The sequence below is a fragment of the Thunnus thynnus genome, chromosome 1 (assembly GCF_963924715.1).
Source record: "Thunnus thynnus chromosome 1, fThuThy2.1, whole genome shotgun sequence".
Lineage (NCBI taxonomy): Eukaryota > Metazoa > Chordata > Actinopteri > Scombriformes > Scombridae > Thunnus > Thunnus thynnus.
Window position 1 is genome coordinate 10,052,551 of NC_089517.1, and position 23,440 is coordinate 10,075,990.

The 23,440-nt window shown below is 42.6% G+C and overlaps 1 protein-coding gene across 10 annotated transcripts in view; it reads right to left on the minus strand.

The window, feature by feature from the left end:
- The window catches only part of neo1a (neogenin 1a), a 161,886-nt gene that overhangs the window by 105,176 nt on the left and 33,270 nt on the right, over positions 1-23,440 (minus strand). The gene's annotated exons all lie outside the window — the stretch shown is intronic.

A 23,440-nucleotide genomic window follows, 5' to 3' on the forward strand; every position in this document is an offset into this window, starting at 1 on the left:
AGGACTCTGAGTGCCCGAAACACTGAAAGAAATGTTCCCGAAGCAAAACATCTTTTTGTTCATTCTGTCTTTTCAGCCACTGCGCCTCAGTCTATCCCGGAGACTCCAAGAGGCTTTTCATTATGAAACCACAAGCCCCACTGGAATTGGACGAGAGGAACTGACAAATTTAACCCAGTCTAGCCTCCCTGGCAAGTTAATATCACGTCTTGCTTTATTATAAGTAGAGAGTGCAGCAAAGGAGTAAACACTTTGGAACGCAGTTGCCATTTCCTATCCTCGAGCTTGAACGGTAACATCGCACTGACATGGATAGTGCCAAAGTCAGAGTAAGTGCAATTGCTTTGCATTTGTCCTCATCCATTATTCAAGCACTCCCACCCTAAGAGTCACACGGTGGTATTGTTTAGATAAATAACACCAATTATCAGTTCTGCGGGGATGGAGGAGAGCTAGAAAAATAATTAAGGGGGTATGAAGGTATTTTAATAATGCAGCGAATGGAGTGAAATAAGTGGCTGAATGTTAAATGCAGTTTAAAATATGCCTGCTCTCTTCCAAGGAAATGGCACGTCTCCAGGGGAGAGCGAGAGCAGAAAGAGACAAAAAAAAAAAAAGAGAGAGGAAGATAGAAAAGGAGAGAGAGAGAGAGAGAAAGAGAGAGATTCTATGTCAGTGGTTCAGCTATTTAACTACCAGGAGATAATTTCTCTACCTTGCGGCACCAAGTCCCTTGTGTGAGATCCAAAGAGGGAAGCAATGTAATGTGTGGTCCATTACGGTGGCAATATGGCTGCTTGTCCTCAGTGCACTTAGTTCTCTTGAAAGCACAAACAATTACAGCAAAAATGCTAGAAAAAAATGTCTGAGTTGGATAGATATTTTCCAATTTCACATTAGGGAATAAAATGTAAGAATACACAGCGTTCACTCTAAGATGTGTGATTGTTTCAACACTAATACACTGGTGGAGAAGACTAGAATAGATGTGCCCTCATTCTGTTTCAATAGCCAGAGTTTAGACCTCAGCCAACCTGACTATAACGTCTAGAAACATATCTCATTGGCTGATTGGATATTATTTACGTCTTCTTATGACTGCTACAGCAGCATTTTTACGGAACAGTAAAACTGGCAACTTTCACATTTAATTTATGTGCAGCTGTAGACTGGACACAATAAAAAAGCTAAATGATGGGTTTGCTGACGAACAGACGGCAGAATTGCTCAAACATACGATGTTTTATATTCAAAAATCCGTTCAGGCAGAGCTGGATGCATGATTAAAGTAAATAAAAAGCAGTAAGGAATAAAAAAATATATACCGTTCTATGCCAGCACATACACATTTACAACTGTAACTCTTAGCAGTAAGCGAAAGGTTTTAAATTATACTAAAGTAAGCAGCTGATTTCAGGAAATGGCAAATTCACAGCAGCCTAGTGTACATATTGGGTAGAATGTGACAACACCAGCGAATGTATTTTTACTGATGGTGTACATGACAGATGGACGGAGACCAGAGTGGAGTAGCAGTGGGGGGAATTCGTCACTCCTGCAGACCAGAGGCACCATGGCATGCTTAATCATCTCTGCTTTAAGCTGCTGGAACAGTGTGTGTGGGTTGGGCAGAGCTTTCAGACCCAATCCTGGCTATTTTCCAGACGCTCTCTATCTGAGGAGGAAAACTGAATGGGCTTGAAGGTCCTGCGGCATCCTATCAGAGGCAAAACAGCCGCCTTTAGCAGCTTTTTATCCCCATCGTAGGAGCCGGTAGGGGAGGGCTTAGCTTCGGCTTCTACTGTTGGACAAAATGGCGAACCATCTGCTTTCAGTTGCAGACACAACATCTACAGTTAGTAGAACTGGGCAGGGGGAAGAAGAAAAGGAGGAGGGAGGGAGGAGGAGGGGGTGATGGCAGGCTGAGGAGCTACTGAACTACACTCACCTTCTTTCCCCACAACCTCCACACTATCTCTACCTGGAATCATTTCCCTTAAAACTCTATTAAGGCTACCAGTCAAACTGCAGACAGATAGAGGCAGAAACCAACAAGAAGCACAACAATAATGACAGTGGTAGCGGTTAAAGTCCAAGGTCCAATAACACAGGAAGGTGGGACAGTTAAATCAATGCTGGACACACTACATGCAGACTAAATAAATGTTTTTATATGCCAACAAAAACCTCAATTCTATTCCAATTTGCTAACCAAACGTTTGTATTTCCATGTTTTTGTAACATTTACAGACACTAGAAATTATAAAGAAAAGCTTCACAGAATAGATTCAGTCATGAACCCAGTCTGGGTTTCAAAGTCTAGACAGTGTGCAAGAATCTCTCCGTATACAAGAAAAAGTTGATTTCATTTCTTTTGAATGTCCCTCAAGTTATTTTGAGAAAATGAGGCGTAATACATGAGAGCAAACACTGTAATTTCAATTTTACTTCTGTGTTTACACATTTAGTGAGTCTCATAGGGGAAAAACTACAAAGCCCGAATATCAATACGGCCGTCTTAACTTCAATCAGAGGCAATTTATATGAGCTAAGCCAAAGCTGGAAAACCTTGTGTGTAATTTTAGTCATAAATCCAGCGACTGTGGTTAATATTAAAAAAGGTTAACTAACCCAAACTGTCTTTCCTGTAATGGAGTGAGGAAGATAAGCAGACTAAATGAGCAGGATAAGGCTAATATATCTCAACAAAGAGCAAGGATCACTATCTCCAGCATCTGATTGAAAACAAATTTACAACAAAAAGGCAAAAATATCACTGTAACCAACAACTGAAAAGCTTCAACTTTTAGGTCAAAGCCAAAGAAAAGTTTTACTTTTGGCAACTAACAATACTCTGAGCTACAGGCCTGATAAGAAAAAAATAAAAAAGTCCTAATGAAGACCTACAGATGGAGCTGCTTTCTCTTGATGTATTCTCAAGTGTTCATTGACAGAAGATTCAACAGAGCGTATGTTCACATCATCAAAGTGCAGGGAAGTATCAACCCAAACCTTTCTGAAATAGAACATAATGAAAAGAAGATGAAGTGAATTTTACAATAGGATATTCTGTCTCATGTGTATAAGTTTTTATTTTATAGTGTAATGTATTCATCGATAACATGCCTGGGTCCAGATGACTGTTGTATTCTTTATTAAGCAACACAAGAGAATAAAATGAACTTTTTCCTTAAATGTTTCTTACAGTAGATTTGGTTTGGTGCTGAAACACTGCAGGCTTTTAACAACACAGCAGCGGAGTTAAAGAAGGAAAGGTGGTGTCAGAAACCGCATTACACTGACGAGAAGTGTAATCTATTCAGGCCCAGCGGTGTGGGAGCCCCCCCCACCCCTCAGCCGCCCCCCCCGTTTTGTCTTTGAAAAATAGGAACCACCGCAACGGGCAACCGGTGAGAACGAAGGAGCGGAGAGCAAGAAGCTAGAAAATGAGGTTGTCTGCTTGATAAGTATGGGCTGTTACCTCTGTCCCAAATCCACTTTGCTCAGCAGTCATAAAAGGTTTGGGAGCCCGGCTTAAGGTGGTGCCCTGATATGCTGCCTTTCTCTCTCTCTCACTCCCCTCTGCCTCTCAGATGAGAGAGACAGAATGGAGACATGGAGCTAGACGCTGTATTTCCCAACTTGAGCCCGTGTTGAAAGCATGTTTTCAGACGTTAACAGAGCTTACTGTCAAAGTGAGGTGTGTGTGTGTGTTTGCACTTTGGTTATGTGTTCGCACGATACAGACCGCACAGTCCTGAGTAACCCATAAAAAAAAAAAAAAAAAAAAAAAAAGAAACTGTTGATAACTCACTTGTGTGACCTGTATTCTATGGCGAGAGTCAATTTCTGTTTGAGTAACAACATGTCTACAGTTTACAATTCCTGCAGGAGATTACACAGTCGACGTTAGGTGTAATATCCCGGGAAAAGGCAGTAAAGAGAGAGCGGGGTGAGGGTCCGCTCTCCATACAAAGACCCCTGTTCTCTTCCATTCTACCCCTCGGCTCAGCAGGAAGCCTCCTCCCTTATTGACCCGCCGCCTGAGAGCAGCCATATTGACTACCCTCCTTATTGAGCCGCTCTTGAGACAGAGCAGACCACTCTCAACAACAGAGACCCTTCTGTGGCTCGGACTTGGGGACAAGGAAATCCTGGACATGGTTAAAAGTCAACACGCTTGATAGGCATTTACAACCACTGCAAACTGGGAATTATGATTTAAAAGGCTCGAGAGCAATATGTGTGGGAATGTATATATACGTGGGAATAGTGTTTTCACTCTCTCTGCTCTTATAATGTGTGACTGAATCTCTGAGCTTTAAGACCTTTATAAGGAAACAACAAACCGAGATTATAAAATCATTAACGATGAATGCAGATAAAGACCCTTCACTGTTTGTCCTTCCACCCTCAGCATCAGGATCGCTTTAATGACACTAATAAAAATGGTTGTCTCTGTATCCCTCCCACGCTTTTCCCCCCTGTCTTCTCTTTCATCTTTCCATTCTTTGTCTTTCTTTCTCTGCAGAATCCTTCCATCTCTCCAAACACCTTGGGGGGAAATAACATGGATCTAGAGACCAAATGTAGAAGGACAAGGTGTCTTTAACAGAACTGGAGAAGAGCTGCAGCTTACTTACTTTTTTTGAGGTATATATCTATTTGGTAAAAAAAAAAAAAGTAAAGGGTGTCCTTTCCTTTTCTAATCAAAGGACAAGCACAGAGTCCCTTTCAAGGATTCTATTATAGGGTGGTTGCAAGTTAAGGCTGCTAGCTTACTTCCTCTCATTTTGTTAAAACTGACATTGGCACACTTGAATCGAATCAAAGAAATAAAGATTTGAGCGGATAGCCTCATTTCACCAGCAGGTATTAAAAAAGAAAGGAGAGAGGGTCAGATTCATTAGGACAGATGAGTGTTTTCAATTCTATAAAAGACATTTATCCCTTAAAATAAGTCTTGAGAACAGCCGATGTTCACGGCAAAGGAGAAAAAAAAAAAAAAACACTTTGTCACAGTTACAGTGTGGTTGCTCAAGCGTTCTTCAGAGTTGATGCTAGGAACAATACCTGACATACCTGAGGGAGGTAGCGATGATCAGGGACGCCACAACTCACTGATTCCGGTATTCTCAGCGTTCCCCACAGTAGTTGATGAAATGAGGGGTAGAGGCCAAGTCATAAAGGGATGGACAAAATGATTGGGCCGCCTAAGCGCACACTGGCTGTCCTGCTCTGGCACCCGCTCAACTGGCAGATTAAAAAGAGGAAAGGATCCAATTTTTTCAGCTCACAGTTCTCTGTCATCCTGTCTGCTCGCTGCCATTGTAAAACTCTGGAGCCTCAGTGAAAACATGACAGGGTCACAGGCGGGGCTGGGTCACTGCAATGACATCAGCTTTTGGCTGCGCTGAATACTGCCAGAAAATGTCGTTCTAATACAAACGTCAGTCTCTTTTTAATCAGATGAAGAAAGAGATCCTACTCAAATGATTTGCTGGTTAATAGGATTAGCAAAATGCTTTGAGTGCAGGAGTCCGGCAAAATATCACATTTAAATGACCGTGACCGATGTGCAAACTCTGACTGAGGGATTTTATTCTACGTTACGTCTCCGCGCTCCGCGTTTAGTAATGGTGACGTGCAATGGTTCAACAGTATTTAATGAGTAGCTAATCTTACTTTCTCCAAAAAAAAAAAAAAAAAAAACCACACATAGTGACCCTCATTTCCTGTTTTGCTGTGAAGGGTTCAAGCTCACTCCAAGACCACCTTGGAGACTCTTGCTGCACTAAAGGGAAACCCTAACAGGATCCACTTAAAACAAGCTTTCACAATGAACCCTATCAATATGTGAAAATACTCAACATTTCCTTTTTTGACTGTTGATCAGATAAAATCATTTGAAGAGTTCAGTCCTGATAGCTTGTGATGGGCGTTTGTCGCTGTTTTATACATCTTATGGACTAAACAATTAATCAAACAAAGATTGCTGAAAGGATTGTAAAAACAAGTGTTAATTGAGGCAAATATCCTGCAACCATCACCGGGCTTTTAACTTTTAAAGACACCACACTGCCCTTTAAAACAAGGCCAAAACAAATTCTTGTGTATCTTTAAAAAGGTCAAAGGTCATGCCTGCAGGGTTGCAATTAGAGGCATTGTTTGGCTTTTCTTACTTAAGTTGAGTTCAGTCAAACCCTTTTTTTTTTACGTCTCTGCATGCACTCAACAAACAGCTCCTCTGAAAAGTAGGTAAATAGCCTTCCCAGTGATTCATGCCTTGCACTCATTAGCGTAGCATTAATTTTTCATCAGTTTACAACAATTACATTTTGGAACCCATGTTTCTGAAATATGCATATCTGTATCCCTCTGTCATGTCTGTGCACATACACATGACGTAATCAAAACTCCTAAATGTTCTTAAATCATCAGTATAACAACTTTACAGATGCATTTATCTTAATTCCTTTAGTTTCTACTGTTGGAAGAAGCTGCCAATTGATCCCACAGACATTCTGTAACTGAGCTAATCTTGGCTACTGACATTTTTCCAACAATTTTTTGCTATCAAACTGCAAACAGCAACATAAGGAGACCATCAATGAGTTTTTCACACTCTGAGTAAGCAGAAAAATTGGCAATATTTCCCTTAAAGCAAGCTATAACGTGACATCTTTAATTAACATAACAATGGATTCTGTAAATGCTGTCAATCTTAAAACACATATACCACTGTAGGGAAGTCCTCTTATTACATTTGACCCTACAAACCAGCTATGTAATGAGTAGTTGGGACACTGTGAGTAAAGTAAAATGCGCAAAATCCACATTACAAAAGCTGCCTACTGGTTACAGGAAGGATCCATCAAGCGAACAAACAAATTAGGGACAAATACACTTAAAAAAAATCAAATTGAGGACCATCGAAATGTTTGACTGTGGGAGGTAAGATGACACAGACTACTATATTTCAGTATTTTGAGCAGAATAACATAAAAGTAGATACCAAAGCAAGAAAAAAAATAACTGTGCAAGAATGTGCAATGCAAGCTTCCAACAGATGGGTGTGTGTTTGAGAGGGGAGACAGAGATCCGGGAGGGATTGGGTAGACGGGGGAAACCTCTCTCACCTCCCCTGGTTGTGATAATTAACCAGCACTGATTGAGGCTTGAATTCCCCCCTCTTATCAGCCTCCCCACGGGCCCACGATGAGGGATTGGCCCACTGAGACGACAGCAACACAGACGGGCACACTGTGAGAGAGCTGGTTTAGAGATGTGGCGAGGGTACAGTGTAATAGAACATCAAAAGTACCGCCTCATGGTGAATAATTGGAAAGCAAAATAGCAAGAGACAGCATGTTACTTGCGCTAAATGGGTATCTACAGAGCAGTCAGACTAAAGGTTAAAACCATCACTTAATGTCACTATTTGAGAATCGGGCTAACCTTTTCTGGTTGTTGGAGAAAACCTACTAAAAATCTTACTATGGCAGCAGATGTCTTGGAGTAAAACGCTCTTTAAACTGAGATTTGCAAACTATAAAAAGGTGTCGTGACAAACTTAAAAAGCTGCCCGGAAAACAACCATAACATTACTGAGTTTGAATCTTTTGTGCTGAAGAAGAGCGGAAATAAATATCTCCCTTTGACCCACAAGACATTACAGCATCAGTCAAATAAACCACGACGTGTGAGCAGAATAGATTTCTAAATAAAGCTCAGAGAGAACTACATCATGTGTTCAACTTACAAAATTCACTCTTAGACCTTGTGATATTACAAATTTTTAGTTTGTTCAGCCATGTAGGGATGAGATATCCCCTACGGTCGTTAAAATTAGCGAGCGTTGGGCAAACATGTCCAGGAAGTAGTCGGCGTACTGGGCAGATTGAGCCAAAAGTTCCTCCTTTCTCCATGAATAATAACCATTGAGATAGTCCTCTGAGACAGGAAAGCACATTCATCTTCGAGCCACCCACCAACTCCAACCCCGTCCCCACTAACCCCGATACTGAAGAAAAATCATGCGGCTGTAATGAGATATCCTATAGATTTTTTAATGAAACACAATATTGCATTTTCTTGCCCCTTGTTTTTTTTTTTTTTGCTATCACTTTCAACTCACACAAACACACACACAGAGAGAATAGAAAATCAATATAATCCAGTATGCCTTGCAAAGTCAAACACCCAGCAATTTATCAGCATTGGATTTCAAAGTCTGGGTCTTTGCCTATTTTGTCCTTGGCTGCTGTCATTTTGTCATTTTTTTTGTACTTTTTTTTTTTTTTTTTTTTTTTTAAGTCACAACAGAAAGGAACAGGAAGTGTGCTATGTTCACTTCAATACCCCCACACAGAGCGTTGACAGTAAAGTGCAGCATTTTGATATGAAGAGCCGGAGATGAAAGCTCGGCGTACGTCGGACAAAGTCTGCTAGAGGTCACATCCAGCCATTGGGTTGATCACAGTCTCTGGCTCCTTTGAGCGGTCAAGTGTAGCCAATCTGCCTCTGATAAGCTTGATGCCAATTACCAGCCCCAGACACAAAAACATTTCAAACTATCTCAATTTCTCCCCTTGTTAAGATAAGCATCTGCATGCAAATTCTGCTAATTACAAGAAGAAAGCTGACTCACAATCCCCCTCCCCCCCCCCCTCCTCTCGTTCAATTTCCCAATGAACATTTACAGACTATTACACTGGCCAAATACAGTCATACAAAAAGTAAATAGAATTATTTACCTGTAGAAATAAAAACAAAAAAATCCCCCTGCTACGTCTTATCATATCCTCCAGTTTGTTTGCTGACAAATGACTCACAACAGCGTTTCCCTCTCTACAGTAATCCCAATCTGCCTTTAACTTAGAAAGCAACACGCCTTCTCTTGAAAACAGACACACATATATAAGCCGCATATATATATATATATTCAGAACTTCTCATCCTTTGCTCTTTTTTGTTCTTTTTCAGAGTGAGTTGTTTGGGGCTTCAAAGTGGTTTGGCGAGGAGGTGCTATTAGCGGGTTGCTGATAAAAGAGCAGCCAGTCACTGCGTGTTCACAGCAATTTGAAGGAAACCATTTAACACTGGAGCACAGGAGAGATCAAAGCCTTCAAGCCAACACTGGGAGGGAGACTCAATTACTATTTTACTTGAAACCGGATGCTACTAAAAAAAAAAAAAAACTTAAAATAACTGGACAAAATATCCAGGGCAAAGAAGCATGGGCTCAGCAGGGAAATCTATCTGAAGACAGTACAGTAATAATGGTGGAGTTAAGTGTGGTTACAGGGGTTAAGTGTTTGCACCGGGGGCATAGTTAGATTACAAAATGAAGAGGCTGTGTGAGGCATAAAGGGAGGTCTCTTATATATTATTACTGTAGTGTACAAGACTGTCAAAATCCCTTTAAATCATCAAAGTATCTTTTTTTTTTTCTAGAGAGAACCGTTTTATTTGTAACAAGAGTGCACTTTCATCACCCCTCCTCTCTCCAGTCAGCAGACCGATTCCATCATCGGTCCGCAGATATTTCGTCTGCCAACTCTAGATACCTTTAATCCGCCGTGACCAACATTTGGATTGACGAGGTAGCAAAGTGGGCTAAAAGTTATAACATGTATTTAACTTCAAATCAATTTAAATAAAAAGGATTAATAGTACTTCCTCTCTGTATCAAGCGACCTAGCTGGCCTTCGTCCAACTACACAATCTGACCAGATGTACAATATGTTTGCAACCAAAAGGGGCTGGATGCTGCGGACCTGCAGCGCTGAAGAAGACGCTGAAGAAGTGAAAGTGTAAAAGTCAGGTTCCGCCTCAGAGCTGAGTTTGCCTAAATCTTGAGTTGGCAGCAGAATGATTTACAGAGAGTCATTTGTGCTGATGCTATCTGCTCATCCTGTCTTTTCTATCTCTCTCTCTCATTCCTACGGGACCGCCCGCCGTCTCATTCAGCTGGTTTGGCTTTTTTTTTTTTTTTTTTTTGTGAGTTCCGTTTTTCATACAGCTCGCCCACTTCTGTTCAACCATTACACTTCTTTGTTCGCACCTTTGGTTCCACTGCGGTCAGGCTTTTCTCTTCGTCGCGCTCCGCCGGTGAGTGTGAGGCCGGTGCCGGTCTCTCTGACTGGTGTAACTACAACAAAAGCAGCCCGGAGGATGTTTATGGCGCCGGTGGCATGAATGGGAGGTAAAGTACGGCATCACCTATAAACGTGGGGCCTAATCAACACATATGCTCACAAAAAAAACCTGCATTCTTGGTTACAGAGACTGCGTTTGACACAAACACATGCATGTGACCCGTTCTATACTGCTAACATGAAACAGCCTTTCTCTCTTTCTTTTTTCCTACCCATCAGAGGCTGAACACTCATTACGGCTGCGAGCTTATCTCTGCTCTCAGTCATGACGGATCGGACAGCCGGAGCTGCCCAGGCTGTTGTGGATGCTAATGTGGATCATATTGCAGGTGAGGAAGAGGCGCAGTGATGTGGCAACAAGACAGAGTAATGGCTTTTCTGTTGTGCAGTCAAGACATCAGGGAGGGGGGGAAAAAAAAAAAAAAATCCAGCAGGACACAGCAAGGTGAATGTCACTCATGGTGTGTTTGTGTGTGCATCCTCTGTGGTTAAAAAAAAAAAAAAAAAAAAAAATCCTCTCATTTGTTTACAAAGAGAATTATGGCGATGTGGCCTCAATCAGTCTGGCTTAGATAAGAGCAAAAAAAAAAAAAAAAGAGCCTTGTGTCCCAGTAAACCACAAAAGAACCAAGTGACTCAGTCACAACGGCTATCATTTCCTCAATGTCCAATCTTTTTAGCAACAATATCACAGTATTCAATATACAGTGTTTATTCTTAAGCCTGCACTATCTATATTTACATACAAAATGTTTTTGATGATACGATATGAAAAAAAGGTAAATCCAGTAATTCAATTCAGCTGAAAATGTCACCTTGTCTCTCTAGCAAACAGACACCGTGTGTACGTCTTAATGGAGTTCTTGAGGTCAAAATCAAAGACAGTAGTAGTAATTTGTGTAAATATTCATGAGTCTGTTTATTCAGGATTCATTTGAGAAGTAAACAGCGGGTTTTGTCACTGTTATGCTAAAGAAACTAGTTTCGCTAACCAGCTGTGACAGCTTTAGTTGTATTTATAGCTTTTAAAAGATACTGCTTGCAGCTTGTGTTTGAAGACTCCTGAATGAAAAACAACAGAAAGACATGACTTCTTTTTCTGAGCGGTGCCTCATTTGTCTGCGGCAATTATACCATATTATCAGAATCAATTTGGCGGAGCTCGACTGACAAAACATTGCTATGTATGTAATTGCTGGTGTGTCTCAGAGTCATCGAGTTAGATAGATAAATCCTATTTCCTGTACACTGATGGATTGTATCTTAGCTCAATTATGTGACGTGATCACGTGCATGCGTGTGTTTGTGTGCATGCGTGTGTGTGTATAACCAACCACAAAGCAAGAGATTTAGCCCATCAAAGGGAGCCCCCCCCCCTCTTCACCATTCCAGCTTTCTGTCTGCATCTATCTGTCCCTCTCACAATAAAAACACAGGAAGCAGGGATCATGAGCACTTGACACAAACATGTCCCGTGGCAGATTTGATCAGAGCGCAGCCGAAACTCCCTCTTATGTCAGCCAAGGTGTGTAAACAGTCAACCACTGAGAATAACCGGCTTGTGAGCGAGTGTTTACAGTATATCATAAGCAGACGTAATCTCTTCCAGAGCGATCTGGTCCCCCGTTGCCCCCCCCACCACCCCCACCACCACCACCACCACCGCCACCACCGCCACGAGTCCTCACTTCTCAAGCAAAACAGCATTACAGATAAAGCTTGGGTGAAGTTTCATCATTATTGGCTCAAATGTGGCAGTCAAATCTGCTTTACTGGCCTTCGTATTAAGCTCTCTTATCAATCGTATTAGTGAGGCTTGTATCAAAAGGAGCATCAATAAAAGATGAGAGGATTAGGTATTTAATATGCTACATACAGCTTACGTGGTATAGCGGTCATAAATAATTCACTGGAGAGGTATTAGATAGGGGGGGGCCTGTGTATCGCTGAAGCAACACTTTTCTGTCATGTCGAGGCTCGCTTGACAGTCTTCTCCCAACTGCACGCTGATATTAGTTGTCGAAATACTTTCATGGAGAATAGACTTCGAAGTTATGGCGAATCGCGTATATTCAGCTGGAGGTATCGACCCGCTCGCCTCACCGACTACAACTCATCCCTCCCCCGAAACAACAGCGTCTGTCAATGATTCCTCCCCTACAATCCTCATGTATAATGAGGTATGTTTCTGTAAACGCGTGTCTGTCTGTGTCTCCGTGTGTCTGAGCCGAGCCAAGCTGCTGAGTAAATAAGTGGCTGAGTGGCAGCAACTGATGAGCAGTAATGATTTGTGTGCAGTGCAGTCTTTCCCCCCCTGAGGGTTTCATGCACACCCCCACACCCACCCACCCACCCTCCGAACACCGCACCAAGGCGAGAGTTGCAACCAGAGTGGCACTCTGGCCCTGAACCCATCTAATCCTAGACACAAGAATAAGGACCCTGTAAGTGTGTGCATGTGTGTGTGTTTTTTCATGAGGCATGCAGCAGCAGCAGCAGCAGCAGCACCCCATGAATGTATAAATATACAAGTAGCTGCTGCTGCTGTCCCCGGTCTACTGTGCTGCTGTGTGTGTGTGTGTGTGTGTGTTTGTGAGAGAGTATTTGCTAGGCTGACAGAGGTTAAACAGCGAACACATCTACTGGAAAATATTTTTCAGTCATGCAGATTATCAACAACCACCAGCGCAAATAAACTTTGGAGGAAATTAAAAAGATGCTAATTGGAACTATGATGCTGTTAAATTTAGGGTAAAGTTCACCTGCAGCCGGTGTCCGAAATTAACTTTTTGACTCACCTGCCAAGAGGACTGGTGGATGAGAAAATCCACCAGCCGAGCTTTTTTTTTTAATAAATTGCCTTTTGTGTCACATATACTGCAGCGAGTCACAGTTTAACAGAGAGCTGCGATGTCAAGCAGCTGATTACCTGCACCGTAAACAGCGGCGTGAAACTTGGAGCTCCCTGCGGCTGGCGCTCCTTCGCCTCAAGCCAGACGCTCCTACATTTTCACGGCACTGTTTAGACATAGATATGGCGCGTGTGTGTCCACACTGTATAGGGACAAACATGAGTAATCTCCTATGAGCAATCATGCCAGATATTTTATTACATGTCTATTTTGGTACAAACATTCACCTGCCAGTGTGTGGCGGATAGCCTTCCCGGATTCACTCGCCAAACTGAAAATCTACCCGCGTTTGGCGCTCGGCGGGTGTTAATTTCGGACCGTGCCCACAGCTGATGGAACCATGTAGGCTACACAGCAACAGCAAACAGAGAGAGTCAATTTACATCCACGCTGCAGTCGCTTCCAGCTTAATCTTTCCTGATCAAACAATTTACCTTCTTCGCTCGCCGGGAGAAGCGATACTACTGGAAAAGTGAGACTTTAAGCTCTAGGAAAACAAAAAAATACTATTAGTCACCACAAATAGTTTCCATATTTAATAGGCTCTCTCAACTAGAGTGCCTCTCGCTGGGTTCCCTTGTCCGCTCCATCACGTCTGAGTGTTTGGTTAAATTATTAATGTTGCCCTTGCAGTCTGCAGGTTAGCCAAAAGGCAGGGTGGTAGAGTATGTAGTGCACAGAGGCCACTTCAGACCTTGTTTACATGCTTGTGGGGACTGTGATTGAGTGCTCACCTGCTAATCGCCCATAGTGATGTCAGTTTCGCTGACACGGTTGCTATGGATTTACTTGTATACCCAAAGCATTTAATATACATACGTGTCCTGTATATAAACACAATACACCAGACAATCCACATGTGGCGTGCACCCGAGTGGATTGGAAATTCATGGCTGTGGCTTGCAAAAGGGTTCTGTGATTAAACCGAGCGCTGCAGGAAAGCTGGAAGTGCACATGCTGGGACCAGCTGTGGTGCAGCGATACGAGGAGCAGTCTGCCCGTTGGAATTAGCTCAGAACATAGAGCATAATTATCTTCACAGGCAGGTTACAGCTCCACTCTGCGCTCCTAGTTTGGGCTACTCAGACAAAATTAAGCACAAAGAGAAAAAAAAAGGCAAATGTACAAAGCTGTGGTTCAGGAGGAAATTAAGCGACAATAAAGGAGCTGTCCACCGACGCATCCCCGTACGTCTCATCGAAGGATTGGTCGGCTCCACTTGGTTGAAGCGGGTCAAACCTTTATAGTCAGAGCAAAACGGAATATAGATGATCTTTAGCTTCTGTTTTGTGACATGTTTCCCGGTGAAAAGGAATATTTGAGCGGTATACGGTTACAAGAGGGATTTAAATCAAGTTTAGTGTGATGCAGAGCTGCAGACGACTCCACACACACGCTTCCCTCACCTGTTGTTAGATCAGGAGGACGACGACGGAGAGATGAATGAATCAGACCTCAGCCACTAATATCCAAACACACATCCCTCCCTAACTCTCTCTCTCTCTCTCTTTCTCTCTCCATATTGCTCTGCTAGCTACTACAACCCACAAATGATGAAGTGCAGTTTTATATGATGGGTGTGGCCAGCGAGTCGCCCCAAAGTCATATTTGATTGGATGAAGTTTTGTCAACGCCTCTCAGTTCAAGATGAGTCATCAAACATTTTAAACTGTTTTACAGGAAAAGAAAAGACGGGGATAATTTGGTGTAAAAATACTCAAAAATGATTTTTTTTGGACATATATTTGGCATATAACAAAATAAATGAACACAGGGGACACAGGATTAGAACTGGAAGAATGTATTTTTCATGTCAGTGTGTTTTAAACGCACCTAAATTCATGTAAGTGTTATTCATCTCTCTCTCCTCTCTCACACAGGCTTGACAACTCAGCTCCTCTTAGCTCAAACTCAGGGTTTCACTGGCAAGAAACTGACAAATTCGGGAGATGGTTTTGTTATGCTATGGCTATGAGACAGGCTACATAATAATTACAAAGAAAAACAGAGAAAACTGATACTTGGAAACAGTTCACTGAGTTGCGACAAGAGCTATGCTTTCGCCTTCTCCGTGCAGGGAGAAAAAAAAAACTCCATGCAGCACACAAAAGAAAGAAGCAAATGTCAGGGCAGTGGAAAAGGGGATTTTAATGGCTTCATTTGACTCCTGACAGGACTCTGGGTTGACTCCAACTCTGCCTTTGATGGGTGGTAGAGATCCAGGGAGCACCTTTGTTCAAGCGCTCGGGCTTTGGCACTTTAGAGAAAAGTGAAACTATGAGAGTAATTTGGGAAAGCAGTGTGTGTGTTGTGTGTAAGTGTTGCAAGATAGGGAGGGTGGTGGGGGGGGGGGGGGGGGGGGGGGGGGCACGGGGTCTACTTTTATCCACATCCATTTGGTTTCCTGTCATGAGCACAGACAGGCACAAAGGGGTAATGGAAGACCCGCTCTGACTGGGGGGGGGATTATGGTAATGGGGACCTAAGCAAAACGGAGCAAAGCCAACTACCCTGCACACAAACTCATATAATCACAACAACACGTACAAGAATTGAAAAACCTGCAAAATAAAAAAAAAAATTAAAAGATAAATATTCACAAACATCACCTGGAGGCATGGAATGCTTGTTTTCAGTCTCCTACTCTTTTCCACTGCCTTAGAGCACGCCGCATTTTCTGTCATATGAACCTGTTTGTACATGCCTCTGGGACTGAGATAATTAGCTCTGACGTTCAATCTATTTTAGGGACTAGCCAAAGCGCTGGCAACTGTGCACCATCACTGCTTAATACTGTACATGAAAGGCCTGAATGAATGATGAATCCATCCATTAGCGCAGGGGCTTCTGGAGTGTTACAAGACGCCTGGGTTCTGTTTTCTCCTTTTCTTTCTACGTTTGCAGGGAGGGAGGAGGAGCGGCTGTCATGTTGAAAGGCAGGGGTGATAATTGGTCTTGGCTCTTTTGATGTGCAGACAACGCCATAATCCGTCCTAATCATATTAAGGGGACCCTGCTTGGCTAGCAAGGGCCATCCAGCTATAGGCAAGATATAGGTAATACTCCTCGGCTTCAATCTGAACCTATAGTAAGAAGCAACAAGCTGTCTCGCTAATTTGGATGTAATCACCAAAAAATTTCCCTCCATTCTGGTTCTTGGTTAGTTAAACGTCAACATTAGCCGCCACAGGTGTATTATGTACGTGTATGACATCATCCGGGGTTAACCTTCCAGCGTTTGTCTTTGAATTCAGGCAAAGAAAAGGATCAATCAAAAAGGAAGGACATCCATCCTAAAGGTGAAAGGCTTGATGAAAGGTTCAAAAGACTTCTTAGAAGTCTACAGCTTGTCATGTCAGTGGGAAGACAAAAGACTGAGACAGGCGAATGAGGCAGTCTGGGACCATGTGTCCACACCCTGGGGGCCCAGCCAATGATATCACTGTCCTGGGAGGCCAATATGGCATTTCCTGCATGCACCCTGCCGCTAGGCACTGGGCACGCTGTAGGATGTGTTATGGGCATATGGCTGTAGTGTTTTTTTTGTTTAGCATGCTCGGGATTTTCCTTTTGATTCTCACAGCAGCGAACCTTTTCAAATGAGTTGTTCCTTCCATTTTCGGAGAGCACAATTAGCACTTGCAATTATGTTACATCAGCTCACAAGGGGGATGAAAGTCTAACTGGCTTGATACAAGTAGTTAGTAGACATGTCATGTAAATGAATTTGGACACCTGGTAGGGATTTAGACATCCCAAACACTGCTTTATCAGCTGTTTAAAAAAGTACAATATATCAACTATGCAGTAAATTATGTCAAGTATCAGGTACAGAAGTTGTGTCTAAGAGAACTACGGTACAAGGCTCAGGCACAGTGGTGTTAATTCCCCAGCAGCCCTAGCATGCACACAGACAAACACACACACAGACACTAGTAAACAATACATTCTCATGGTGAGAAATGATTGCTCTCGACCACATACAGTACATATGCTGTCTCAGACAATCAGGCGGTAAAAACTGCTTTTCCTCTGTATTCTTTACTCTGAGATGGGCACTCACTTTGTAAAATACAGACTTCTTGTCTTGACATCTTTTCCTTCCTAGCAGTACTATCCACCAATAAACATTTACACTGCCGGTGGAATGACTATGTCTGTTAAAGTGTGCTGTAACAGTCGCAAAGATGTGTTCTCTCACTCTCTCTGATCCCATGAAGGCTAACATGTTACTCCTAGTGTGTTATTACTGTTCAAGCGCTTGATGTGTGATTGAACACCTGGCGTCAGACTCCAATCAGCATCACAACAGAGCTTCTAAAAATACCCCTTTCGCTTTATTCGAGGGGATGAAACAGCAAAGTGTAACCGTATCTCTGAGAGTACCGGTGTAGGTTTTTCTGGAGTAATTCTCTGCGACAATTTAACAGCAAATCTGATTATTAATTATGTTAAAAGAGTCGGATGCCCATGAATGCGCTGCATTGTTCACATGGCATGGCTCGACTGTAATTCATCCAGAGTGCCTTAGTAACAGCTACACTGCTGTACAATAAATCTTCCTCCTCAAGTTGTTGATCTGACAAGTACAAGAGGTTGTAATGTGTCAGACCCAGTCAACTTATGTCTGATGATTATTTATAATAAATGCTGTAAAAAAAAATAAATAGGCTTGCTGTCCAATCACAGTGTTCCCCTTTCGGCTGAGGTGAGACATGACATCAATGCATGGTCTCTGTTATTCTAGCTCCTGCAGTATCTTTAGGTATTTCATTCTATAATGGAAAAACATGTTGTGGCCACCAAATTTGTGGCTGGAGCAAACCATTTTTGACCAAACAAGCTAAGAGCTTATTTTCTGTTGACAAGTTTATTAGATTAAATGTATTATGATAATTAGGATTTATATTCTAATGGTATTAATTATGAGATTTAAATTAATTTGCAGGCAGCATTTTAATTACACATAAATTAGCTTTGAATTCACACAGGCGTAGTCGCTCTCTTTTTAAATCAACTAAAGGCGACCACTTTGTCGCGATTCCCAATGTAATCGTCCAATCACACAGGCCTCGTTTGTAAATGTGTGTGTGTAGAGCTCAGAAGAGGAGGAGGAGGAGGAGGAGGAGGAGGACGATGGGGGAGTGGTGCTCTGGCATTGTTGTAGGAATCAAATAGCGTTGCCATGGCGACCCTCTGGCAGTGGCAGCCTCTTTGCAGTAACCAGAGAGTAATGACCCCTAGGGACCCCCTTCACCTCCCTCCCTTCACCCCTCTAGCCTCCGGCACGTTTGCGGAGGGGTCGGATGGGATCTAACCGGGGGTGCCCGGCGTCGGTGAAGGGGGTGTTCTTTTTGAACGGACATACACAAGCAACCAATACGCCCCTCCGTCCATTTGTAAGGCCTTGTCATCTCAGAAAAAACGAGTTTCAATTTTCATCTCCCGAGTTTTGCTTTCAAACATCAGCGTCCGACACAATGAGCCAAAACAAGAGCTGGAGCCTGTTGATAGACATTTGGCGAGCTAGAGGACAGGGGGGGGAGAGAAGGGAGGAGGAGCCACGCTCTGCCTGTTTGAGCGCAAAATAACTAGCTACGTGTGTGTGTGTGTGTGTGTGTGTATGTGTGCACGCTCACTGACACACACACACACACACACACATACACACACACCAACCCCCCTCCTCTGCCTAACACAGGTGGGTATTGTCTGCAGCGTGGGGCGCTCCTGGCAGCTCGCCAGCTCGGCTCAGTCACTGGGCTAGTCCTGCTTCAGTCGACTGGCTACGAAGGTCCACCATGGCAGAGTAAACGCTCGCTCCATAAGCAGCTCTTTAACCGTTTCCTATCCGTCGGGGCTGGATCGCGACGACTGTCTGAATCGGCAGAGGAATCCCGTGTTGGTTAATGCAAAGAAAAGTGTCAACATGTGTAAGATGTAGAAGTGCTAACACAGCGAATAGTGAGCTTCTGAAAATAATCACACATCACCATGCAGAATTATGTTTTCATGATGGCCCCATGGTGGAACTGTAGATTTATAAGCCTATTCCCTAAGAGACTCCCGCTCAGACTGGTTACCTGGGCAGACCTTTGAGCTCCCCAAAAGGAGTCCCACTGGATCCTTTGATTCCATAGACTGCTAAAAGAACTCTATATCTGTGAAAAGCATCTTCAACGGCCTTTTGTTCCTTTATGATGATGTCAGGTCAGTTAAAAAAAAAAAAGGAGAAGTAGTTACGGTAAGACAGAAAAACAGGCTAGACGAAACAGGATACCGAGGATCCTGGCTTTTCTTCTTAGTGAAAACTGCAAAGATGATATTAGAAAGCGAGTGTGAACACTACAAATCGCTGTGTGAATCAGCTAATTATTTGGATAAATCATTTTCTCTTGAAATGTATTTTTAAACCATTATAACATACACAGACAAGTAAAGCTGCACATGTGGGAGGATTGTTTATGTTAAAAATAAAAAATCCACAAGTGTTTATACAAGCTAATGAAAATAACATGCCAGAGGTGCAGCGTACAATGATGGAGAGCTTCAAGAGTGTCAGTGAGGAAACACAGATACAGGTGGGACTCTGTTGTCTATGCTAACTAGCACATGAAAGCTTCTGTCTGCCACTGCACAAATACTGTGAGTAATTGATACAAATCTATTGATTATGAAATAATTTCTGCTAGATAAATGATTGGTTTTATACTTTTAAGTGCAATATAATGGTTACAAAGGCAAAAAAATTCTCAAATACATGGGGCAAAATAAACAAATAAATTCAGTGAAATACAAATGGGTGTCAAAGGACCTTACCATTGATTTATTACTGAACCCAAAGACCTGCAAACTGTAGCTCAGGAGCCGCAGGGTATTTGTACAGAGGTTATTGATGGAGGCATTGATTAGCTGTCAAATTTAAACGTAAAAGGCAGTCAGGCCATAATTTCAGATCAATCAACAGGGCTCAATGTCAGTCTATAACACGTAGCGGCATGTGGCCAGCATGATGATGATGATGATGATGATGATACAAACTGCTACATGAGTGTTCAAGACAATACAAATAGTGACAGAAAAAGAAAAAAAAATATATCAGTCTTTTCTTTGTATAAACAACATAAAAAGCAAATAGTGCATTATATTCATTATGTAGTGACAACAGTCCCTGGAGGTAAAGTTTGAAGTTGTAAGAGTTATAGCGGTGACGTTCGATGGGGGAGGAATGCAACGAGAAGATGGAAAAGCTTTTTCTTCCCTCAGCTCTTCCAAAAAAAGAGGAAAGGCATTTAGAGAGGTTTTTTTCTCAACTTTAATTACAGGCCTGTTGTCAGACAGATCTTTCTCCAAGAGCTATAAACTGGAGGTAGGTGGTTGGAATAGCGACTGAGCAACTCTTTCCCAGTCTCCAAGTCTTTTTTTTTTTTTTTTTCACTTTTCACCTCGCAAACACGCGACGAGCTAAAGCACCGAGAAAGCCACGCATATGCTGGAACCCTCTCACGCGCACAGAAGTAACATAACAGATGTGACATAAACACAGGAGGGAGGAACCGGCTACTACGACTACTACAGTCTATAAAGGCTTAGCTAGCTCAGCTAACAAAAAGCAGCCATTAGCAACAAAACACAGATCTTGGCCAATTGAAATCCACACACAGACATATACCCAACTACAGATAAATAACAAATAGGCCTGATAGTAAATAAGCATAAAACAGCAATATAGATCTCATTTAGATTTCCCAGTGGATCCAAACAAACACACTTGACATCCACTCTGACATGGTTCAGATCAAGACAAATGACCAGGCACCGGTACAACATTTGGCCCATGGGACCTTCTGTGATCTTCTCTCCCCTCTAAATAAAGCTACAAAATTAATAACACATAGCCGTGCGTTGTGATTTTATGTTTCCAGGATTTATAGCCGCACAATAGCGTGACATAGAGTGTGTTGAATTTTCAATTACTCTTGACATCCCAGTGTGGGTTAACAATTTATTTCATTACATGTGTCCAGTGACATCTTTTGTGCATAAATGTGACTGATTTTAAGGTCAATACGGAGCAGCAGCGCCATAAATAAATCTCATATAAGCCATTTTTTTAGACAAGTAACAAGTGAAAAAGTGATTCTGTGTTATCTGGTGCAATGTTTGTCTTGGGTGGAGCTGTAGCTCAAACTAGGGGCAATAATAAAAATTAACACAGTGAGAAACATTGGAATTAACCAATTGAAATATATATTAAAAGGTGGACAATTTTGATAAAAACCTGACATAAATGATAAAAAAATGATGTTAACAACAGTAAAAATCTGCAGGCGCAACAGTAAACTGTTGGTGAACAGACAACAAAATCAGGAGCTCTCTAAATGAGATCTTTTGATACGGCTGTCGAGATGTAAATGCGAAATTAAGGCACATAGCTGCTGGGCTGGTAGGGGGCATTTTGAAGTCAATGACAAGATTGTGGTTGAAACAACGTGCCACAGTCCATCCTCTGAATGCACCGTCTGCCACTGCAGTAGGTCCCAAAGCACCAAGCTGCCAGCCTGTTTCTACGCTTGCATGATGATGGGTGACACTGAAAGCCAAAGGCCCTGTCGCACCATTACAGCCATTGTCTGGGAGATTAGACGAAGTTAACTTGTGAGCCCACACAACCGACACTTGAATGTCAGTGTGTATATACCCTGGCATACAAAGAGGGTTTTCAACATGTCAACGGACAGGCCGGCCTCAGTGTAGATGCTGAAATGTCAATGCATGCCATTTTTGTTTCATAAGTCGCTATAAAATAAAAAGTATAATTTAATGTTGTTTTCTCAGTTTCAAAGTCTTCCAGTGTGATACTACACAAACCAATCAAGTCTTCTAAACTTAAAAAAAAAAAAATGCATGGACATGGTTGGATTTCACTCATTCAAATCAGGCCTGGGCTCGGCCGTTACATGGTTTTGCATGTTCATGCCAACTGTGCAGATGCAAGGTGCCTATATGCAAACTTGAAACTGAAAATCTGTACTTAGACAACATTTTACATTCACACTTGATATGTTGTGATTCTATGGTGTCTTGCTATGCTTTTGGCCCCACTTCTTCATATGGGGAAACCAGCACAAAGCCAATATTCTACTTAAAACAACCTGTTAGACTGCAGCGACTTTGTTAGAAGTAAAGAAGCTCAAAAGGCTTCTCCTTGCCCAATCCATTGACTGCCAAGGCTTTCAGAGCTTTTCCTGGTTCTTTGTACCCTCAGCCTCATCCCTCAATCCCACCAGGGAAGCGGGGGCCCAGCTATCCCAGTATAATGTTATAAGGTGTGGAAAGCACCCAGTGCCACGATGCCTCCCCCCATTGTTCCACCAATAGACTGGTGTGATATCCCATTTTGGCATGACACCTTTGACACGCCGTGTTGCTCCCTGCCGTGAAATCTGTTTGTCTGCCGCGTTTACTGGCCAAGAATGTCCCACCGTGCAAACACATGTGTCACTTCCCTTCCCCCTACATCTTCTCCTGTGGCTTCAGGTCCCCAATTCCCCATGCATGATCATTTGCATCTCATTATCCAGTGAAAAACAAACAGTGTGTATGGTGTACAGGCCTAATGTCTGTGTCCAAAAGCATAAAGTCTGAGAGCAAATTGCATATAGCGGTTTGTGCAGGTGTCTCTACCTGTGTCAACGAGGGTTAAGGCACCTGCTGCGCCATTGATTACAATGTCTAACTGCAGCTCAGCGGGGTGTAATCAAGACAGTGGAGGATGGGTGCACTGGTGGTCTATCCTCACTTCAGCGAAGACCGCATCTACATTTCAAAATCTGTCTTTTACCGGGGTGTGTTCTTTGTCTTTCCTCAGCTTGAATGCTCTCTTTGAAAACTGTCTGTCCGACTGAGAGAGGCAGCATTACGCATGCAAACACAGCCACGCAGGCATTCAGACATAAAAACTACGCGTGCTGAATTCAGAATACAGCCAGACACAGACACAGCCGTGTACCGACCATGCAATCATAAAAGCAAAAAGAGACATGGGCTCTGAAACTCAGGAACATATGTTGAATGGCTTTACATCCTTGAACGTACTCTCCAACAAGGTCACCTTTTGAGACATTCGCAACGACCCCCACCCCCCCCCTCTCTCTTGCTTTCCACCCTCCTCACCCGATGTTGAATCTAGAAAATGGTGTTGGATATCGTACAGATGGTCAGTGCGACAGATTAACCGGGGGAAGCATCGTTGTCTGTAGAAGAATGCCATGTGTGTAATATCCAGTTTTACCAAAGTAAGTGGGGTAAAGCATGGCAGGCATTGTGCCTTATGGGTGCCACTAGGGAGTCATCCTGGCATCGGCA